This window comes from Sander vitreus, chromosome 8, assembly GCF_031162955.1.
Source record: "Sander vitreus isolate 19-12246 chromosome 8, sanVit1, whole genome shotgun sequence".
NCBI classification, from domain to species: Eukaryota; Metazoa; Chordata; class Actinopteri; order Perciformes; family Percidae; genus Sander; species Sander vitreus.
Genome location: NC_135862.1, coordinates 1111725 through 1125894, shown reverse-complemented (window position 1 = coordinate 1125894; position 14170 = coordinate 1111725). Strand labels below are relative to the sequence as shown.

At 44.9% G+C, this 14170-nt stretch overlaps 5 non-coding genes across 5 annotated transcripts; 4 read left to right on the top strand and 1 right to left on the bottom strand.

The window, feature by feature from the left end:
• Nucleotides 1-5540: 5540 nt before the first annotated feature.
• trnae-uuc (transfer RNA glutamic acid (anticodon UUC)) lies at nucleotides 5541-5612 on the top strand. The gene has a single exon. It is a non-coding gene; the product is annotated as a tRNA-Glu (tRNA).
• Nucleotides 5613-7372: 1760 nt separating this feature from the next.
• On the top strand, nucleotides 7373-7444 carry trnae-uuc (transfer RNA glutamic acid (anticodon UUC)). The gene has a single exon. It is a non-coding gene; the product is annotated as a tRNA-Glu (tRNA).
• Nucleotides 7445-9046: 1602 nt separating this feature from the next.
• On the top strand, nucleotides 9047-9118 carry trnae-uuc (transfer RNA glutamic acid (anticodon UUC)). The gene has a single exon. It is a non-coding gene; the product is annotated as a tRNA-Glu (tRNA).
• Nucleotides 9119-11155: 2037 nt separating this feature from the next.
• Nucleotides 11156-11227, bottom strand: trnae-uuc (transfer RNA glutamic acid (anticodon UUC)). The gene has a single exon. It is a non-coding gene; the product is annotated as a tRNA-Glu (tRNA).
• Nucleotides 11228-12838: 1611 nt separating this feature from the next.
• Nucleotides 12839-12910, top strand: trnae-uuc (transfer RNA glutamic acid (anticodon UUC)). Its single transcript has one exon. It is a non-coding gene; the product is annotated as a tRNA-Glu (tRNA).
• The last annotated feature ends 1260 nt before the right edge of the window (nucleotides 12911-14170 follow it).

The following is a 14170-nucleotide window of genomic DNA, read 5'->3' as shown; positions in this document are numbered from 1 at the left end:
TCCTGATGATATTTACAGACGTAGGTTCAACAACTGTAGGTTCGTGTTTTTTTCAGGTGAAATCAAACGTATTCTTTTGAATAAATTGTGTATTTTCATTGTTCGTTTTCATATTTCTTTTCATATTTAAGGTCTTATTTTATTCTTATTTCCTGTTTTCAGATGCGGATGCTGTCACTTTATATATTTTCATTAAGATCTGTTTACATGAATCCACTACGGCAGTAATCGGCAGCTGCAGCCCTAGTTCTGTGCTATGTAATAACAACAACATGACAATTAACATATTGGGAACTATAAACAATAATGATAATGTCATTTATTTTATTTGGGAAGTGATGTATTTAAGATAGAGCAGAAACATCGATCTCAGACGTCTTCCCAGTGTCATACCACAGTACTTGTACTACAGTGGTTTAATATAACTAAGTACATGTACTCCAGTACTGGGCTTCGGTCCAAATGTTGAGGTACTTGATTGATTGATATCTTTTATTTTGAACATGTAAATAAAATAAAACATCAGAAAATAATAATAATAATAATTCCCAGTACTTAAAGACCTCTATTTACACATGCAAAAAGGAGTAGGAAGAAGTAAAACTGATGTACTCCTACCCCTTTATACCCTTTCTATCCTATTAATTAAATGAGTTAGCTACAAAATAATAAGTCTACAGAGATAATAATCTGTAATCAACGAAAATATATATTCAGAAGTTATATTCACGTTCATATATTTACTCATACACAACAACAATTATACACATACTACAGATTATGAGCCCAGGTTAGTACTAGTTAATACTGTGTTACTCTGTCCCTCTGCAATATAGTGTCTTTGAACATCTGTTTGCATTGGAATATGTTCAGACATGGCTTCAATTCATTATTTAGTTTATTCCACAATGTAGTGCCACTGACAGATCAACAGAAACCTTTCCTTGTAGATCGAAAACTGGGAGTCTTAAAATGTGACTTTCCCCTTAATGGCAGCTACCCACCGAGCCGATAATCGGCCGTCTGACAGTCTGGCGAGGTCGCTGACTCCAGTCTGGTCGGTGTGTTCGTGCCGTCGTCCGTTGGAGGAGCCGTCGGCCTTCATTTGGGCCGACCTGACATGCTGGGTCGGAGACAGGGCAGTCGGGACTCACCTGGAAATGGCGAGCGGGATGAGCGTGACTAATAGTTGGTTACACACCCACCAGACGGCCGTTACACACCCACCAGACGGCCGTTACGCACCGACCAGACGGCCGTTACGCACCAACCAGACGGCCGTTACACACCCACCAGACGGCCGTTACGCACCCACCAGACGGCCGTTACGCACCGACCAGACGGCCGTTACGCACCAACCAGACGGCCGTTACGCACCCACCAGACGGCCGTTACACACCCACCAGACGCACCCACCAGACGGCCGTTACGCACCGACCAGACGGCCGTTACGCACCCACCAGACGGCCGTTACGCACCCACCAGACGGCCGTTACGCACCAACCAGACGGCCGTTACGCACCAACCAGACGGTTACGCACCAACCAGACGACGTACCAGACGGCCGCTACACACCCACCAGACGGCCGTTACGCACCAACCAGACGGCCGTCACACACCCACCAGACGGCCGTTACACACCCACCAGACGGCCGTTACAGCACCGACCAGACGGCCGTTACGCACCGACCAGACGCCCGTTACGCACCCGACCAGACGGCCGTTACGCACCCACCAGACGGCCGTTACGCACCAACCAGACGGCCGCTACGCACCAACCAGACGGTTACGCACGACCAGACGCCGACCAGACGGCCGTTACACACCCACCAGACGCCCGTTACGCACCGACCAGACGGCCGTTACGCACCGACCAGACGCCCGCTACGCACCGACCAGACGGCCGTTACGCACCCACCAGACGGCCGTTACGCACCAACCAGACGGCCGTTACGCACCCACCAGACGGTTACACACCAACCAGACGACGACCAGACGGCCGTTACACCCACCAGACGGCCGTTACGCACCCACCAGACGGCCGTTAAGCACCCACCAGACGCCCGTTACGCACCGACCAGACGGCCGTTACGCACCAACCAGACGGCCGTTACGCACCGACCAGACGGCCGTTACGCACCAACCAGACGGCCGTTACACCAACCAGACGGCCGTACGCACCCACCAGACGGCCGTTACGCACCGACCAGGCCGTTACACCCACCAGACGCGTCACGACCAGACGGCCGTTACGCACCGACCAGACGGCCGTTACGCACCGACCAGACGGCCGTTACGCACCGACCAGACGGCCGTTACACCCACCAGACGGCCGTTACACACCAACCAGACGGCCGTTACACCCACCAGACGGCCGTTACACACCCACCAGACGGCCGTTACACACCAACCAGACGGCCGTTACGCACCGACCAGACGCCCGTTACGCACCAACCAGACGGCCGTTACACACCAACCAGACGCCGACCGTCAGCAGTAAAGCCAGCGGGACTGATCAGTCTCCCCGAGTTGGTCCTAAAAGTCCCTCAGAACACCGAAGAGACGAGACGTAATACGTCTCCATAACAGCAGGCGGCGCTAATCTGGATTGTCGCCCAAAAAATGAAAACCGGCAGCTGATTGGACGAAGGTGTCACGTGGGTCTGGCTGCTCCAGAAACTGAAAGGCAGACCGTCATGGCGTCTCGTTCAGAATACGATCTCATATTGGACTAAGATATGACGGTTAAACCAGAACGGAGGCAGCAGAGTTTCCAAATGTTGAAGGTTAAGGGGCTCTGAAACGCTGCAGTAGTGCGGACGCCAGACGTAAACGTAGCAGAAGATATTAGCTTCTTCCAGCTACGTGAGATGGATTTCACGCGTCGTTTCGCGTCACCTTAAGGCTCTGACACACCAACCTGATAATCGGCCGTCTGACAGTCTGGCGAGGTCGCTGACTCGAGTCTGGTCGGTGTGTTCGTGCAGTCGTCAGCTGGAGGAGCTGTCGGCCTTCATTTGGGCCGACCTGACGTGTTCAGTCAGAGACAGGGACAGTCGGGTATAAATAAAACAGGAAACACTAACAACAGAAACACACAATCATGACAGTCCGTACACAATGACACAAGGACTTGTCATTCTGACGGCACTGACATGTTCACTGACACAGATATTTACTTTTCAGAGATGAACTAAGGGTTTTGAGCAAGAGTCTGGCTTTTGCAGGTAATCCAGTAGGTGTATTGCTATTTGTACGAATAGTTTTGAGAAATGCACGTACTGTTTTGCAAATGTCGAGGATGATTTGAGAAATGTCCCAAAGCGACTGAGAAAAGCTGTGAACTGCTTGCAAACACCAGTGGTCTGCAACATTAAAAGCTGCCAGTTTACGCCCCTGTGATTGGACGAGCTCTCGGACACAACTCTCCTTCTCTTCTGTGTTTCTGTCAGCTCCGTGCTGCCTTCAGGGGAACGGGACATCAGAGCATCATCTCAAATGAACTTTAAAGCCTCCATCAAACATTAACATAATGTATCTTTAATAAGTCTACGAACATAGACATTTTTCATTCAATTATATGATTTCTTCGATAACAATAGTAACAACAATAATAAGCACCATAACAATAATAGGACCTAATCATTAATATTCAGGGCAACTAGCCTACATCTTATTGAGGGGAGGGCGTAAGGGACCTGGATTATGGATAGGGAGGGCGCTGGTCCCAAAAAGGTTGAGGACCACTGGGCTAGAAAGTAATATTCAGTTGGTTTTTATATACAATTTCACCTCTAGATTGGAGAAATTCTTACACAATGTAGGTTTAAGGTACAAATATGTACCTTAAAGCTTGGAAAGTTACTGACTTTTTTAACAAACAGATTTATAAAGCCATGTCTATGTTCAGAGAATACATTTATTACCATCTGGCTTACGTTTTAGTACCCCCTTGGCTCTTAAACAGAGACACAAAAGCCCTTTCATTCCTCTTTCCATTCAGGCACTCAACTCAGCTGAGAGGAGGTGATAGCCCTTGTTTATATTAATGACCCCCTTTATTTATTTATCTTTATTATTTATTGTCTTGAGTTCTTTTTTTACTTTCAATATCACTCCAATACAACTATGAACTATTAATTCTTAACTCAGGCTGAAGCTGCTGTTGTTATTGTGTTAATTGTTGTGTCTTCATGTGATGTCTTCCTGCTGCAAACAAACAGACAGACAGACAGGGTCATTTCCATGCTTCCCATTCAGTGTCTCTATATTTGCCAGGCAATGCATTCTGGGACTGTTGCCGTGACTTTCGAGAAGCGGGGCGTAGCGTTGAATCCGGGCAGCTTCATGCAAATCAGGGGCGTCCAGCTGGACTCTCCAGCTTCTGGAAAACCAACATTTTCAGAAGGAGACGTAGCTCCGTGGAAGCTGTTTTTAGGAGACGTGTCTTCAGAACATGATACAGATTGTTGATCGATGATCAAACCAAACACTGGTTCCCATACCGGGAGTTGAACCCGGGCCGCCTGGGTGAAAAACCAGGAATCCTGACCGCTAGACCATATGGGACTCACGCTTTGCAGCAGAAGATATTAGCTTCTTCCTAGAGAGAGATGCTCCCTCATTTTCATTTTTTGGGCGACAATACAGATTAGTCCCGCCTGCTGTTATGGAGACGTATTACGTCTCGTGCAGAACGTACGCTCAAGTCGGCGTCTCTTCGGTGTGTCCTGAGGCACTTTCTGGACCTCGGGGAGCGACAATAGTCCCGACCAAGCACGTTTACTTATAGCTCTAAAGGGACGACAATAGTCCCGACCAAGCACGTTTACTTATAGCTCTAAAGGGACGACAATAGTCCCGACCAAGCACGATTACTTATAGCGCTAAAGGGACGTCAATAGTCCCGACCAAGCACGTTTACTTATAACGCTAAAGGGACGGCAATAGTCCCGACCAAGCACGTTTACTTATAGCGCTAAAGGGACGTCAATAGTCCCGACCAAGCACGTTTACTTATAGCGCTAAAGGGACGTCAATAGTCCCGACCAAGCACGTTTACTTATAGCGCTAAAGGGACGTCAATAGTCCCGACCAAGCACGTTTACTTATAGCGCTAAAGGGACGACAATAGTCCCGACCAAGCACGTTTACTTATAGCTCTAAAGGGACGTCAATAGTCCCGACCAAGCACGTTTACTTATAGCTCTAAAGGGACGACAATAGTCCCGACCAAGCACGTTTACTTATAGCTCTAAAGGGACGGCAATAGTCCCGACCAAGCACGTTTAAGGATTCCTGGTTTTCACCAGTGTTTATTAGTGTAGCGATGAACCAACATGTGATGGATCTGCAGAGAAACCAGTCCTGATATGGACATATCACAATAAATCAACGCTGACGCGTTCCGGCACTAAAGCCAAATGTCAAACAGGGCCGAACTGAAGCTCTTTGGTCTCTTAGGTGACGAGAAACAAAGACGCGTGAAATCCATCTCACGTAGCTGGAAGAAGCTAATATCTTCTGCTGCAAAGCATGAGTCCCATATGGTCTAGCGGTCAGGATTCCTGGTTTTCACCCAGGCGGCCCGGGTTCAACTCCCGGTATGGGAACCAGTCTTCCATTTGATCACCAATCAATGTTTGTTCTCCAACATTGGCAGAGTAATAAACATAAATATAGTTATTTCAGAAACACCAGCAGAAACTTGAAAAGTACCTACGCACAGAAATACTCACATGTATAAAACTGGGAGGAGGCCAGGTCCTGCACCTTTCCTTCATACGTCACAATCAAAAAAATGACATGAAAAAGTGACAAAAAAATCAGAAAAAGTGATGAAAATTCTGACAAAAATGTTGGAAAAAATCAGAAAAAGTAATGAAAATTCTGACAAAAATGTCGGAAAAAGTGACAAAAAAATGACAAAAATGTCGGAAAAAGTAACGAAAATTTTGGCAAAAATGACAAAATGTCGGAAAAAGTGACAAAAAAATGACAAAAATGTCGGAAAAAGTGACGAACACTTTGGCAAAAATGTCGGAAAAAGTGACGAACATTTTGGCAAAAGTGACACAAATGTCGGAAAAGTGACAAAAAAAATCTGAAAAAATGACAAAAATGTCGGAAAAAGTGACAAAAAAAATCAGAAAAATGACAAAATGACAAAAATGTCGGAAAAAGTGACGAAAATTTTGGCAAAAGTGACAAAATGTCGAAAAAGTGACCAAAAAAAATCAGAAAAAAATGACAAAAATGTCGAAAAAAGTGACAAAAAAATGACAAAAATGTCGGAAAAAGTAACGAAAATTTTGGCGAAAAAGTGACAAAAAAAATCAGAAAAAAATGACAAAAATGTCCGACTTGAGCTTCTAAAGATACCGGAAGTCATTCATTTTCAATGGAAGCTTTTCTCTCAGCTGCAAGGAGCGTTTTGGGCATTTTGGGCGTTTTGAGCGACCAGAGCGTCAATCAGAAAGTTGAAAGTGTTTACTTTATGGTAATGAGCTATGACGTGGTTCAGCTGCAAACGACCAGCAACCAATCGGAATATAGACGTCCTTCGTGTTGGCAGAGAAACTACCAAAACATTAGTTCAGAGAAAATGGAGGAAAAGCTCATCATGGCTGTTGCTGGGTTCCCTATAACTTACGATATGATGTGGTTTGCATATAGGGACCAAATGTGACCAAAACGGTTGTAAAGATTCTGTCATTATGTCATTATCAAAGGTTTCTCGTGTCAATGTATTGGCCGTGCAGTGGCTGCTTGTGCTTTTTCTTCATCGTGTGTTTCTGGCACCTGTGGCACAAAATGCATCGAGTGAGCAGATCACAATAGTTATTAGCTGTTGAGTCAAAGACTGAGAGGAACCAGCAGAGGGAGACACAGTACAGATAGTTTCTGCTCCTTCATTCTCCTCCTCTACATCTCAGAGGGAAATATTGGGCTTTTTACTGCAGTAAATCTATCTGATAACTATTGGCGTTTTTCCATCACATGGTACCTCCTCTCCTCTCCTCGCCTCGCCTCGCCTCGCCTCACTGTGCATCTGTTTTCCGTTGCAGATGTTAGTACCGCCTCAGCGTGGCTGGTCGTTATATGCCGGCTCAACACAAACACCAGCGTATAAACATCAGGCCACTTGAGCTTGTTTTCCAGTTCTGTGGAGGCTCCACGCAGAGCTTTCTCCGTAGCCACGTACACACACACGTGGCCGGCTCGATGCACACACCAGCACACAAGTATAAACATCAGGCCACTTGAGCTTGTTTTCCAGCTCTTTGGTCTCTTAGGTGACGACAAACAATAACGCGTGAAATCCATCTCACGTAGCTGGAAGAAGCTAATATCTTCTTCTGCAGAGCGTGAGTCCCATATGGTCTAGCAGTCAGGATTCCTGGTTTTCACCCAGGCGGCCCGGGTTCAACTCCCGGTATGGGAACCAGTCCTTCATTTGATCACCAATCAACATTTGGCGTCCAACGTAGAAGTGAAGACGCGTCCTCAGAGGACGCTGTGGTCCCTCAATCACTCAGACTCTTCTCTGTTGGGGATCCACAGCGGGCGACACGTTTAAAAACACTGAAATGAAGTGATGTTTATTTCACACAAACGCGTCAACGTAAGCCGGAAAAAGTTACAAATGAATGTCGATAACAACAACAAAAGAGACGAAAAGAAAGTCGACACAAACGTAAAACATAAGTGGCAAAAAAGGTCAACGTAAGCGTTGAAAAAAGCACCGGAAGAACTTACAAAGATGCCGACAACGAAAAAAACCTCAAAAGCCTCAAAAACCTCAAAAGCATAAAAATGTGAATGAAGCAACGAAAACTGAAACCAGCTTTGACTAAAGGCTCTGACACACCAACCTGATAATCAGCCGTCTGACAGTCTGGAGAGGTCGCTGACTCCAGTCTGGTCGGTGTGTTCATGCCGTCGTCTGTCCGAGGGGCCGTCGGCCTTCATTTGGGCCGACCTGACAATCCAGATTAGCGCCGCCTGCTGTTATGGAGACGTATTACATCTCACGCACGTGCAGAACGTACGCTCAAGTCGGCGTCTCTTCGCCGTGTTCGGAGGCTCTTTCTGGACCTCAGGAGACTGATCAGTCCGACTGGCTTTACTGCCGACGGTTGGTCGTCTGGTTGGTGTGTCAGAGCCTTAAGGATGAAATGTCAAATATCCTGCAAAATACTCAATAAATCATCAGAACATTCAAACTCCTGAATGACAGACAGAGAGAGACAGACTCAGTTTCATGTGTTAACGTTTCAGTAATGTCTGTTTTTATAATATAATGAGTTGCTGTCTCTGTTGTTGTTATTATTTGCTGCTCTGTGGACACAAAGACTGAGAGGAACCAGCAGAGGGAGACACAGTACAGATAGTTTCTGCTCCTTCATTCTCCTCCTCTACATCTCAGAGAGATGTAGAGGGACGTAAAGTGAAGACAGCGTCCTCAGAGGACGCTGTGGTCCCTCAATCACTCAGACTCTTCTCTGTTGGGGATCCACAGCGGGCGACACGTTTAAAAACACTGAAATGAAGTGATGTTTATTTCACACAAACGCGTCAACGTAAGCCGGAAAAAGTTACAAATGAATGTCGATAACAACAACAAAAGAGACGAAAAGAAAGTCGACACAAACGTAAAACATAAGTGGCAAAAGGTCAGCGTGGCGTTCGGTGTGTTCATGCCGTCGTCTGTCCGAGGGGCCGTCGGCCTTCATTTGGGCCGACCTGACTTGCTGGGTCTGAGGGCGGGCAGTCAGACTCAATGAGCCATCTGATTGGTAGAGCGCTGACCAGGAAACGGGGAGCAGGATGAGCGTGACTAGAGTCTCTCAACATCTGATGAAGATCTTCTAAACTGACCTCTGATCTGAAATGAAGACAGATTCAGCAGCTGGGGCCTGTTTCTCTCTTCAGATGTTTCCAGAAACACGTTACGGTGAACTATTTTAGGACAATATGAGATCGGATTCTGAACGAGACGCCCTCAGTTCTGGTTCAGGTAATATCTTCTGCTGCAGAGCATGAGTCCCATATGGTCTAGCGGTCAGGATTCCTGGTTTTCACCCAGGAGGCCTTGGTTCAACTCCCGGTATGGGAACCAGTCCTTCATTTGATCATCAATCAATGTTTGGCATCCAACGTAGAAGAGAAGACGCGTCCTCAGAGGACGCCAAATGTTGATTGGTGATCAAATGAAGGACTGGTTCCCATACTGCCCTGCTACGCCCTAAGCTGATGCTGACTTACTCTGCTGTTGGAGGAGCCTGAACTTAAACCACAGCGGCTCCTCCTTAGACCGGTCACTCTTGAAGGACACACAGCTGGGTTCTGGTTCAGGAGAGTCTGGTCTCTGATGGATCCTGATAAAATCAGTTTGTTATAAATAAAACACAGCCAGAGGTTTGGGTGTGAATAATGTTGGTGCAGTGATCTGAGTGCTGGACAGTTAGAGATGGTCCTCTCGCCTCTGAGCTTTGGTCTGGAGGTCCGGTTCCCCACTCAGAGTGGTTCCTCTGTCCTGTTCTCCACTCAGAGTGGTTCCTCTGTCCTGTTCCCCACTCAGAGTGGTTCCTCTGTCCCGTTCTCCACTCAGAGTGGTTCCTCTGTCCCGTTCCCCACTCAGAGTGGTTCCTCTGTCCTGTTCTCCACTCCAGAGTGGTTCCTCTGTCCCGTTCTCCACTCAGAGTGGTTCCTCTGTCCCGTTCTCCCACTCAGAGTGGTTCCTCTGTCCCGTTCTCCACTCAGAGTGGTTCCTCTGTCCCGTTCCCCACTCAGAGTGGTTCCTCTGTCCTGTTCCCCACTCAGAGTGGTTCCTCTGTCCCGTTCCCCGTTCCCCACTCAGAGTGGTTCCTCTGTCCCGTTCCCCACTCAGAGTGGTTCCTCTGTCCTGTTCTCCACTCAGAGTGGTTCCTCTGTCCTGTTCCCCACTCAGAGTGGTTCCTCTGACCCGTTCTCCACTCAGAGTGGTTCCTCTGTCCCGTTCCCCACTCAGAGTGGTTCCTCTGTCCCGTTCTCCACTCAGAGTGGTTCCTCTGTCCTGTTCCCCACTCAGAGTGGTTCCTCTGTCCCGTTCCCCGTTCCCCACTCAGAGTGGTTCCTCTGTCCCGTTCCCCACTCAGAGTGGTTCCTCTGTCCTGTTCTCCACTCAGAGTGGTTCCTCTGTCCTGTTCCCCACTCAGAGTGGTTCCTCTGACCCGTTCTCCACTCAGAGTGGTTCCTCTGTCCCGTTCCCCACTCAGAGTGGTTCCTCTGGCCCGTTCCCCACTCAGAGTGGTTCCTCTGTCCCGTTCCCCACTCAGAGTGGTTCCTCTGTCCTCACACTGATCCATGCTGCTGAACTCAGCCTCTCATCTGCAGAGGAAACACATCATTTCTCATCGGCTCTTCTTGTCTCTTTCACATCAGTCAGGTGAATGCACCATCAGCTGCTGTAGTTCTACAGCAGCTTCCCCATTCAGAGTTACAGAAGCTTTCCTTTAGTATACTCTTATCATTTCCTTTAGTATACTCTTATCATTTCCTTTAGTATACTCTTATCATTTCCTTTAGTATACTCTTATCTTTTCCTTTAGTATACTCTTATCTTTTCCTTTAGACCTAAACAATTGGAAAAAGTGACAAAAAGAAACATCAAAAACATCGCCAAAGTTCAAGACAAAAACTTGTTAAAAAAAGTGACAAAGAAATTGGAAAAAGCGACGAAAACATAATAAAAAAAACACCATAAAAGTGAGCTTTTTTAAATAAAATCGACATGTCAGAAAAATTGACAAAAATGTCGGAAAAAGTGACAAAAAAATCAGAAAAAGTGACACAAATGTCGGAAAAAGTGACGAAAATTTTGGCAAAAGTGACAAAATTTTGAAAAAGTAAAAAAAAAATCAGAAAAAATGACAAAAATGTCGGAAAAATTTTTCATGTAATTTTTTTGATTGTGACGTATGAAGGAAAGGTGCAGGACCTGGCCTCCGCCCAGTTTTATACATGTGAGTATTTCTGGGCGTAGGTACTTTTCAAGTTTCGGCCGTACGGCATCTTCCGGAGGCGCTGGTGTTTCTGAAATAACTATATTTATGTTTATTACTCTGCCAATGTTGGAGAACAAACATTGATTGGTGATCAAATGAAGGACTGGTTCCCATACCGGGAGTTGAACCCGGGCCACCTGGGTGAAAACCAGGAATCCTGACCGCTAGACCATATGGGACTCACGTGTCCTCTCCAGTCTGTGTGACATCATCATCATCATGTCCAATAAACGAGCGACCGTCTCGACCGTGTGACGTGTGTTTACAGTTTACAAACACAAACAAACACAACAATGCTGCAGCTATCCTAGCTCAAAGTGATCAATGCTCCTTCACCTATAGACCACATATTATATACCTAACATACAAGTATTTTAAAGAGCCCATATTATGAAAACATCTCTTTCTCTGGGATTTGGGGAGTTATTTTGTCATTTTTTTTCTGATTTTTTTTGTCACTTTTTCCGACATTTTGTCATTTTTTCTGATTTTTTTGTCACTTTTTCGACATTTTGTCACTTTTGCCAAAATTTTCGTCACTTTTTCTGACATTTTTGTCATTTTTTTCTGATTTTTTTGTCACTTTTTCAGACATTTTTGTCATTTTTTCTGATTTTTTTTTCACTTTTTCAGACATTTGTGTCACTTTTGCCAAAATGTTCGTCACTTTTTCCGAAATTTTTGTCATTTTTTCTGATTTTTTTTGTCACTTTTTCGACATTTTGTCACTTTTTGCCAAAATTTTCGTCACTTTTTCTGACATTTGTGTCATTTTTTTCTGATTTTTTTGTCACTTTTTCGACATTTTGTCACTTTTGCCAAAAATTTCGTCACTTTTTCTGATTTTTTTGGGAAAAAAGTGGGACATATGGGACTCATGCTTTGCAGCAGAAGATATTACCTGAACCAGAACTGAGAGACGATGTCCAGACTCTGACGTCTACATGAACTATTTTGACTTTTAACTCGTACAGATAGTTAGTGTTGAGGCTTTTGAGGTTTTTTTCGTTGTCGGCATCTTTGTAAGTTCTTCCGGTGCTTTTTCAACGCTTACGTTGACCTTTTTTGCCACTTATGTTTTACGTTTGTGTCGACTTTCTTTTCGTCTCTTTTGTTGTTGTTATCGACATTCATTTGTAACTTTTTCCAGCTTACGTTGACGCGTTTGTGTGAAATAAACATCACTTCATTTCAGTGTTTTTTAAACGTGTACGCCCGCTGTGAATCCCCAACAGAGAAGAGTCTGAGTGATTGAGGGACCACAGCGTCCTCTGAGGACGCGTCTTCACTTCTACGTTGGACGCCAAATGTTGATTGGTGATCAAATGAAGGACTGGTTCCCATACCGGGAGTTGAACCCCATACCTGGGTGAAAACCAGGAATCCTGATAAAGGGGAGTTATTTTGTGTATTTTTTCTGATTTTTTTGTCACTTTTCCGACATTTTTGTAATTTTTTTCTGATTTTTTTCTGAGTGACAAAAAAAATCAGAAAAAATGACAAAAATGTCGGGAAAAGTGACATCAGAAAAAATACACAAAAATAACTCCCAAATCCCAGAGAAAGAGATGTTTTTCATAATATGGGCTCTTTAAAATACTTGTATGTTAGGTATATAATATGTGGTCTATAGGTGAAGGAGCATTGATCACTTTGAGCTAGGATAGCTGCAGCATTGTTGTGTTTGTTTGTGTTTGTAAACTGTAAACACACGTCACACGGTCGAGACGGTCGCTCCTTTATTGGACATGATGATGATGATGTCACACAGACTGGCGAGGACACGTGAGTCCCATATGGTCTAGCGGTCAGGATTCCTGGTTTTCACCCAGGCGGCCCGGGTTCAACTCCCGGTATGGGAACCAGTCTTTCATTTGATCACCAATCAATGTTTGTTCTCCAACATTGGCAGAGTAATAAACATAAATATAGTTATTTCAGAAACACCAGCGCCTCCGGAAGATGCCGTACGGCCGAAACTTGAAAAGTACCTACGCACAGAAATACTCACATGTATAAAACTGGGCGGAGGCCAGGTCCTGCACCTTTCCTTCATACGTCACAATCAAAAAAATGACATGAAAAAGTGACAAAAAAATCAGAAAAAGTAATGAAAACTTTTGGCAAAAATGTCGGAAAAAGTGACAAAAAAATCAGAAAAAGTGACACAAATTTTGGCAAAAGTGACACAAATGTCGGAAAAAGTGACGAAAATTTTGGCAAAAGTGACAAAATGTCGAAAAAGTGACAAAAAAAATCAGAAAAAAAATGACAAAAATCAGAAAAAGTGACGAACATTTTGGAAAAAATGACAAAAATGTCGGAAAAAGTGACGAAAATTTTGGCAAAAGTCACAAAATTGTCAGAAAAAGTGACAAAAAAATCTCAGACTCTCATGACTCTCTGATAACGCTCAGATAACGCTCAGATAACGCTCAGATAACGCTCAGATAACGTTCAGATAACGCTCAGATAACGCTCAGATAACCCTTAGATAACGCTCAGATAACGTTCAGATAACGCTCAGATAACACTCAGATAACGCTCAGATAACGCTCAGATAACGTTCAGATAACGCTCAGATAACACTCAGATAACGCTCAGATAACGCTCAGATAACGCTGAGATAACGCTCAGATAACGTTCAGATAACGCTCAGATAACGCTCAGATAACGCTCAGATAACGCTCAGATAACGCTCAGATAACGCTCTAGTTCTAACTGATCTGGAGCTCTGAGGTGGTCTCCGAGGGCAGAGGGGCCGCGAGAGAGTGATTGATTGATGGTTATTTAAAAGCTGCCAGATGGGTTTCTCCCAGATTTTGTTACACTCTATTAAATCAGTTTACCCTCCGAAGGTGAGAGAGTAAACGCCTTATGTTATTACAACGTACAGGACATATTACACATGTCACGCCTTATGTTATTACAACGTACAGGAAATATTACACATGTCGCGCCTTATGTTATTACAACGTACAGGACATATTACACATGTCACGCCTTATGTTATTACAACGTACAGGAAATATTACACATGTCGCGCCTTATGTTATTACAACGTACAGGATATATTACACATATCACGCCTTATGTTATTACAACGTACAGGACATATTACA